Source organism: Pteropus vampyrus, unplaced genomic scaffold, assembly GCF_000151845.1.
Source record: "Pteropus vampyrus isolate Shadow unplaced genomic scaffold, Pvam_2.0 Scaffold48, whole genome shotgun sequence".
Lineage (NCBI taxonomy): Eukaryota > Metazoa > Chordata > Mammalia > Chiroptera > Pteropodidae > Pteropus > Pteropus vampyrus.
The window spans coordinates 5,191,284-5,200,460 of NW_011888829.1; the positions used below are offsets into that span (position 1 = coordinate 5,191,284).

At 40.7% G+C, this 9,177-nt stretch overlaps 1 protein-coding gene across 4 annotated transcripts in view; it reads right to left on the reverse strand.

The window, feature by feature from the left end:
* Positions 1-5,030, reverse strand: part of CALD1 (caldesmon 1) — a 185,941-nt gene extending 180,911 nt beyond the window's left edge. The window contains exon 1 of one of the 4 annotated variants that reach the window (XM_011359529.2): positions 4,698-5,030. The gene's annotated coding sequence lies outside the window, so the exon portion shown is untranslated. The remainder of the gene's footprint in view (positions 1-4,697) is intronic. The other 3 variants (XM_023530299.1, XM_023530298.1, XM_011359530.2) reach the window with 3 other exon arrangements.
* Positions 5,031-9,177: the final 4,147 nt, after the last annotated feature.

Genomic DNA, 9,177 nt, shown 5'->3' on the forward strand with positions numbered 1-9,177 from the left:
ATGCCTGGCCTTCTGTCCGCCTCCTCCCCCATCCTCTCAGCTTTTGTCTGGTCTCCTACGGCCCCTGCTCGAGCCACCACCCAGTGCTGCCCTCCTGCTCCTCCCCGGGCTATAGCCAGGCCAGGGTCAAGGTCAGGGCTGGCCCTTCCAACCACGATTAAACTGATCAGAAACCAGCAAGCACATCTCTCATCCTTGCTTCTTCATGTCAGCCACCAGAAATAGCAAAATGCATCCCCTGCTCTGGACCGAGGAGCAGGTGACAAATGGGCAACTTGTTCTTCCTCTGGATTTTATTTTAATACTTAGAGAGGAGAGGAGGAATATTTAATAGCAAGGAAATGGGACTTGTCGGAGCCTATGAACGCCCCCACGTATGTCTGCTCTCAATGAAGAAGAAAGACAGTCACGGAATCTAAGACCACCCCTAGGCTGTAGACTGGTACAGGTCCATGGCCTGTTAAGAACCGGGCTGCACAGCAGGAAGTAAATGGCAGGCTACTGAGCGAGCAAAGCTTCATCTGTATTTGCAGCCGCTCCCCAGCACCAGCATCACCGCCTCAGCTCCACCTCAGATCATCAGGCATTAGATTCTCATAGAAGCACCAGTCCCTGGTGCCAAAAAGGTTGGGGACCACTGCTTGAAAGAATCAAGAAATAAGAAAGAACACCCCTACTCATGTTCTGATCCATTCATCATTGTCTCCAACTCAACCTCCCCCAGCTCAAGGGTGTCTCACTGGTCAATCATAAAGAGTATGTTCACAAAGGACTTTCAGGATTTAGAGTTTTTATAGCTTCTCAAAAGTATCCATAACCACAAAAACATAGGAAAAAACAACTGGCAGGGCCAAGCTCATCACCCCTTCCTCATGGCCCGTGGTCATCCTTTCTGTCTTGTCCTCCTGTCATGACACTCACCCCCCACTAGCCAATGGGAGTTTGGAGGTAAGAAGCAGAATGGCTCTTTACTGTAAAAATTGTTCCAACATCTACTCTCGTCTGCTCTAACTTTTCTCTCGCAGCCTAAAAAAGTGAAGAGGCTTTCCCTTACCTTAAACACATCTGGCCCTGACCCTCTGCTGTTCTCTGGAACCCCTTCTAGAACTGGGCCACTGCAAACTGTCCATGTTGGATCAGGAAAGCCTCATGTTTGGCCTAGGGATGGAGAAGCTAGGGAAGCTGGTTGACGTGGAGGACCAGAGGTAGGGAGGTCAAGGATGCCACCAGTAGTCAGGAGAGCCAGGTGGGGATACTAAAGACTAAAGCAAACAGAGGTGAGAGGCCAGCTCCCTGGAGCAGTCTGCTCTCAGTACCAGCAGGAACCACAGCCAGGTGCTCCTGATGACCTCACCCTCCCTACGAGGCCCAGGCTTGACATGCTGGGATTAGTTCTATGCTTCCGGCTGGAGACAGAGAAGCTGCCTCATTTACTAGGGCCTTTCTGTTGTCAGCCCCTTGTCATCATTCTACTCAACTGGATCTTCAGATTTCCTGGATGTGGCCTTACACCACTGATGACCCATCTTATTCTGCTTCCTGATACTTGTGACTTTTTATCTCTGATCATCAAAGCCAAAATTTAGACAATGACATTGGGTGGACGAGTATTCCCTGGACCCTGGGCTCAGGGTTCTAGAAAGAACTAGGGTCCAGAAGGTATCACTCAAGGGTCCTCAAATAGGAGGAAGGAGAAAATAATTAGGAATACTAGGTAAGAAGTAGAGATGAGACCTACCAAAATGAGCATACTGTCCAGAGGACTCAAATTGCAACACACTTTGGAGGATACAGCCCGTGAAGAAGAGGGAGCCTCATTTCATTTGGGCATCTTAACCACTACGGGAGGTAGAATCATCAGAACGGCCATTCTATAGATGAGGCTTCCTCAAATGTCTGGGCTACTTAAATAGGGGAACTGATACAGAGACTGAGCTCCTGTAGCGGTGCTCATGATTTAAGCCTGAACTACAAGTATCCCTTTAAATTACCCAGCTAAGCAGAGCCTATGGGCATCTCTCCAATAACAAACTTGGATTAGCCTGACCAATGAAGGACTTTCCGTAAGGAGCTAATGGTTCTATTTTCAGGCTCTGAGAGAATTTACCCAGAGAACTCTAAAGTCTGAAAATTCTTTGGCAGTATCTTCCTAACCTCTCCTTAGTCCTACCATGCTATTTGCATACCACTTGGTCAGCATTTTCCCTTGTCGCCCCACCATGGCCTCACCCCACATTTCTGAGACACGTGATAGATTGCAGGCAGATGGGGACTGAGCTAATCCCTTTTCATAGGCATCTCTAAGTCACTTTTTTGTCTTGCTAAAGAATGACTAACTAGTAAACGTGCTACCATGAAAATGACAAATGGAGACAACTGTATGTGTTTTTACAAAAAGGCCTACTGCGATGCCTTTTACTTATCAGAACAGAGAATACCCAGGCTGAATTCTGGAACTTTCCGTGGCTAGACACAGGACCCGCCTATTCCATGTGCCCCATAGCAGGAGATCCCCAAGGCAGGGATAGGAGCCAAATAGAATTGTTAAGAGCCTCACCGGCAGGGCACGAGCTCACACGTATCTCATTTAAATCCCGTAAGCTGCAGTTTAAACCTGGTTCTCCTCTTTAAGGCAAGGACTGTGTATTTATTTAAAGCTATCTCCTTATCTGAATTATTTAAATTGCACACTTGATCAGCTTTGAACCATGGAAACAACCCAGCACGTTACCTATGGATCGATCCATTATACATTCCTGGTGTATGCGCCATTGTATTTCTCTTTATTAAATGATTTTAATAAAAAGGGAAATTCTTGCCCTGCGGTTTCATCATGTTCCTTTTAACCTCCGTATTTGGAGAGATGTCTTCTAGCTCATATCCAACAGGAGGAAAGTAGCACAAAGAGCTGCCTAAAGTTTACCATAAAGTAAAATATCAAATCCCCTTGCTCCATCATTACGTAAAGTAGAACATTTAAAGTGTTATTTTGAAAAATGAGTTTTTGTGGTTGTTGGGGTTGGGGAGCACATGAGGACAGGAGAGAGTGGTAGCAAAGTTGGAACTTTCAGAGATTTGGAGATGTTGGTTTCAAAATGGAATTTATCCTCCAATCCCAAGATTATAGATTTCCTTCCAAACTGCATTCCCTACATGGTTTAGAGAACAGTTGAAAAAGAAATCGCTCTCCATATTTTGATTGACGTGAAAAACACTGTGAAAATGGTTTGGAACTTGATCTCTTCGAGGAAAGGACAATAATCAAACTGCAGTCTTTCGCCTGCAGCCTCTCTCTCACACTTACTCAGGACTGTTCCAGGAAAAGAAATTCACAGAGAATTCTCTTATCATATATCACTTCTAGAAGGAGAGAGAGAGGCATTCTCAAGAAAATTATTCCCAAACTGCTCAATATAAAGAGAAAAGATGATTTAATGAATCACCACACAAAACCGCTTCGCTTCATGGAATAAAATCAAATTGAGCCAGTCAAAAGGAGCTAGAAACCCTGAATATCCAGATTCGTTAAAAAAAAAAAAAAAAAAAAAGCTCAGATTTTTTCCTTCTTGCCGCACACCACCTAGTTTTCACTTAAGCTCTAGTCCTATGGGTCTGGTTTTGCCCAACGCAGTAGAAAGATTTTATTATTTCAGTTTACAAGTCCATCTGCACAGCCTCATTCAACAGAAGGGATATAAGAATACCAAGCACTTTGTTCTCATCCACTTTATTTGCCCATGTATTGCCACACACTAAAATTCCCCCACCATTTACAATCAGCTCTTTCTAACAGGAATTCCAGGCTACTACGGACCAGCCGCCTTGTACTACTGTTGAAGATGCCCAAATATGTCTGATTATCCAGAAATGAAAGCCTGCTTCCTCCCTTTCTGGAACACACTTGCAACCTACAACTTTTTAAATCATCTAGTCACACTCAGGCACACTTTCAAACAGAAACTAAGATTTCTCAAGAAATAGTTTGGTCAGATGTTGAAAGTGATTTCTAAAAACACACCCACCAGTACACGCATTCTCCCGTTATTAGTTTTATAAGAAACAGATCATGCTAGGTATCTTCTGTCTTAGCAAATATCAGATTGGTTACGTTAACCCAACTGTTGCTCAATGCCAGTGCTCTTTCCACCTCTGACCTTATTTCCTGGAAGCTCAAGCAGTCCAGTCGTAAATACTGGTAGCAGAAAGAAATGTAAATTACTTTGGTTAAAAACCATCCCTTTACGGCTTCTTACCAACCTAAAAAGTTACTGTTGTTAAAAGCAAAACCTCTTTAAATCTCTCATAGTAAAAGATGCAGGAGAGACTGCTGGTGGGAGCAGATTGGCACAGATGGCTCACCCACTGACACTGGTCTATGGCCGTCAGGTAGAACCCCCATCGCATCCCTAAACAAAAGGCTATTTTCATCAAAGTTGCCGGTGGTCCCTGAATATAGGTCTCTATATGATCTCTCCTTTCGTCCCAACTCTAAAAACAAAACTTGAAATCTCATCCTGTTTGTCTTCCGGGAACATCTGCAGGGCAGCGAAGCTCAGTCTGGCTCTGAGAATTTGCATGGTTTATTGGCTTTTACAGTCTTGCATCTCCAGCTACCTTGGCCAGGAATGTGGACTGAAACCCGGAGAAAGTCCCCAGACTCTCTGGAAGAGATTAAAAGAAAGCCCTCTGTGCCTTACCTCGTAGGCTGAAACTTCTTCCTAGGACTAAGTCGGACAGGAAGGACTGATTCCTTTAAGCAGGAGCACAGCAAGAGGGCAGGCAGGCAGGCAGCCTCATACACACTGCTCTATTCAATAAAACTCCAGACCGCCCTTCCTTAGCCCCTCCCAGAAGTCCGTGCTAAGTGAACACACATCCCCTATGTTTACAGTCGGCAGTCGGTGGTATGCATTGTCCTGTAGGTTTTTCTAATAGGCAGCCAATGACGACACCTCAGCTGAGGTGGATGCAGCCTGCCTGTGGAGGTGCCTGTCATTCCCTAGGCATGCTCAGGAAATCACTCATCAGAAAAACCAAGACCTAAAAAGCTCTGAGACTGTGCGCTGGCTGCCAAAACCAGCCTGCTCCATGCCCTTTTTTGGTTATCCTTAGCAGGGCCTCTGGAAGTGAATCCATTGTCAGGAACAATCATAAGAAATGTTAATCTTGGAGAAGGAGGCTGTCTTGTAGAACGCAAATGGAACGTTAAAAGGAAAGCACAGTGTATGAAACTAAAAACAGTCCATAGTTTATTGGTGGGGGGTGGGGACGGCTTTTTAATTGAGGGGCCCTTAATAGAGTATTTCTTTTAAAAGTAGTTGTAAATACAAAATGAAATTAAATTGTTATGTAATTTTAAAGCTGGCAATGGCCAGGACCCAGGTCTGGTATACAGACTACATTCTAATCTGAAAGGAGGCACAGCTCCCTAAAATTTGTCTCCATGTGTTATAAAAACAACCGACCAAAAAAAAAAAAGGTCATTTTTAGCAGGTAATGTTTGCCAGGATAAGTGTGGCACCAGAAACTCAGTGAGGTAGGCTCCTACAGGCTTGGCTGTCCTTACTGGTTTTCCACATCACCAACCTCTGCCCCTCACCTTTGTTTCTTCAGATCTGGCAATGGGGAGATCGTGCTAGAATGCATGCACAACAGAGAGGGTGTGAAGAGATCCAGCACCTGGTTGGGGGCTGGTGTAGACAAACGCATATGCCCACAGAGACGTTCTAGTGACTTCTCGATAGTACTCGGACCAACTCTCCATTGGTAGGACGTGTGCTACGAGAGGGTCGGAAGTAGGACATGCTGAATTATAATGAAGTTAACTGGCCCACATGTGCGTACGTCTATGGCCTTGTACTTTTCAATACAGAATTCACTAGATCAGTACTCAAGCATTTACTGTTTGTCGGGCTTGGGGCTGGGTGCTCAATTTATGCCTCATTGTTGCTTTGTGTTTGGAGACTATTCCATCACTGACCAAGAAGAGCTAAAATATTTTCCTTGGCTAATTACAAGTCTAGAAGCTTGGTCTTCAAAAAGCTGAGGTTTTACTGTATAAGCCTTTCCCTACTTACGAAGATCTGACTTAGAAATGAGATCTATTAGGAAAAAGTCCCTGTCCTTTGTGCCTCATTCAGAAGAATGAGAAGCGATTGGTTCACGTGTGGTGTTCTTCAGCCTTCCAGTGTGAACAAGTTACCCAGAGGTGTCCATAGCAACTCCACACTCACCAGTCTCCTTTTCCTGACTGCAGCTGCAGCATGGCCTAAAAAAAGCGACAGTGAAGGCTGCCAGGCAGAGGGAGAGGTGAACTGCAGGCATCCCAGGTTAGAACTTTCCCAGAGAGGCAGAATAATGGCCAGTGGGAATAGGACAGTCAATGCCACATTTCGAGTACACTGTGGCTCAATCAGGCATGTGTGGAGCACCACCATGTATAAAACTGATCCTATGGGAAAATGTCTTCTGATTTCAAATAAATGATTTGGAAATAACCCTGAGAACACAGTTTTGCTGCTGAGGATGTCGCATATCTAGACAGATCGTAAAGATAGAATACGTGCTTCATAGTCTGATAAACTGCTCAGCTTGAAGACATTGTAGGACGGACATCAATGAGCTCTGAAAACAACTCAATTAGTGATGTCTGGGTGAAGTTATGACCTGCATCCAGAAGTGTTTGGGGACCCATGCCTCCAGGCAGTATGGTCCATAACTCAGTGAGGCCTGTTTTAACGTTATGTTTTCCACAGTCACTGTTGATTATATCTTAAGCAGCTTTCTCCTCACTCGTATGAATATTGTCCTTTAGTTAAACAGCATCGGGGCATAATTTGCAATTTATGAGTAAAATAAGTACCAGCTTCCCAGAGGAAAGAAAAATGCTACAAATGGAGGAAATATATCAGCAGGAAACATGGAAAGGACATGCATTTGATATGGTTTTTAGAAGATAAATGGCTAAATATTTTGGGGTTGTGTCTTTAAAAAAAAGAAGTATGTTTCCCTAGATAAATTCTAAATACCTCATATGTGGAATATAGTGGATGAGCAAACATTCGGCCTATTTCGTGTATTTGAAAATAGACTTATTGTGGAGGAAATATATAGTTGGAAGAATAATTTAGCAAATTTTATGTATACACCTTACTAAAGAAACATTATTTTTCATTGTCTTTTTTACATTTTTAAAAATTAAGCAGAAATAAAAAAGAAACGCTAGAGAATAAATAGAGAGAAAAAGATAAATGTTGCCAATTTCTGCCATGGGAAACTTTACTGTCACAGTACTTACTTTTTCCAGAAGTCATTTGTAAACAACACTAAAAATACACAGAATTTATATAGGAAGTTTCTGTGGAATATATTTCCCATTTGGATCATCCCAGATAAAGAACAACTTGTCTGGCATAGGCTATATCTACCTAATCAACCATAACCAATGTAAAGAGACATTTGAAACATCTGGATGACTCGCGTTTTTCCAGTTCTATCTGAATATTTGTAATCGTGTAGATCACTAGTGAACAATTATATTTCGCTTGTGCATCAATCTGGGAAAAGTAAAGGCAGGCCACACTTTTCCGTTCAAAATTTAAATCACTTCATTTAGTTCCATGAAAAATATACGTTCTTCCAGATTAAAATATCTACTCTGTTGGATAGAACAAATATTTCAACATTTTAAAAGACAGCAGAACACCCTCTATACACACCCACACACACAACTACTTTTACTCAACTAAAGTATTCTCAGAAATCCAAGTTTCTAAAACAATAAATTCAGACTGGTGGAATATTGATACTGAAATTAGATAACAAAGACAGTATAAAAAAAGAGAGAGAGAGAGAATTAGACTAAGTGTACTTATGAGCCTAGATGAATTGAGCCTATATGAGCCTATATTAAATCCAATGGTGTAAAAAAAAGAAAATATAAGGCTAATGCAGAGATGGTCAAAATCTGGAAATCTGTTGACATATTTATTATACGATATTAACAATTTAAAAGTAAAAAAATAAATAAGTAGAAAAAAGAAAAAATCATCTTCATAGATAAAGAATAATACTTGGTAAAATTAATAATCACTTATAGAAAAAAGAGCTCTTAACAAACTAGCAATATAAAATAATATTGCACGTCAACTGCAATTGAAAAAAAACTAGCAATAGAATCTTTATAAACATAATGACATACACTTATCAGAAATCTACAGCAAAAATCATGCTTAATGATGAAATGTTAAAAATGTTCCCATTATAATCAATGAAAAGACAAGAATGATTTTCTCTTCTACAATTAAAACTGGGTAGGACATTCTAGCCAAGACAAAGAAAAAGAAAAAAAGAAATGAGCTATTGGAATTAGAAAGAAAAACAAATGTCTTTATTTGCTATGATGTGATTATGGGTGTAGAAAATTCAAGAGAAAAACAAATACATTAGAACTAATAAGAGTTTAGCAAGATTATTGGAATCAAGACCAGTATGCAAAAATCTCGAGTTCCTGTAACCAGCCATCTCTAATTATAAAATATAACGAAAAAATATACTATTCATATTAATAACAAAAGTATACATTACCTGGGAGTAAATGTAATAAAAAATGTGCAAGGAATTATAAAACTGGATTTAATGATATAAAAGGCTTGCATAAATGGTAAAACATATCACTTTTTCAACAGCAAACCTCAAAATTATAAAGATATAAACTCTCCTCATATTAACCTATACATTTATTATTCCAGCTAAAATCCCTAAATGATGTCTTTTGTAGAACTTGACAAAACAATCTTAAAATTCATATTGAAAAGTAAAGATCTAAAAATAACTACTGAGATTTTTATAGAGCAATTCTAATTAAGGTAAGTGTTATTGGCCCAGGAATAGACAAATAGATTCATAGAATAGAGTAGAAAGCCTAGAAACAGTCCCAGGCATATGTAGAAACTTCTAAAATAACAGCAGAGGCATACAGATCAGAGAGAAAGAACAGACTATTTTATTAACAGAAAGGTTATAATCGATTATGTAGAAACAATAAAATTAGATTCACATTCTCACCCCACACCAAAAGAAATAAGTTATGTGAAAAACTTGAACATACTTAGGAAAAACTGTATGTGAATATTTTTAGAATTCTCAAATCATAAAAAATAGAACATACAAACGAAA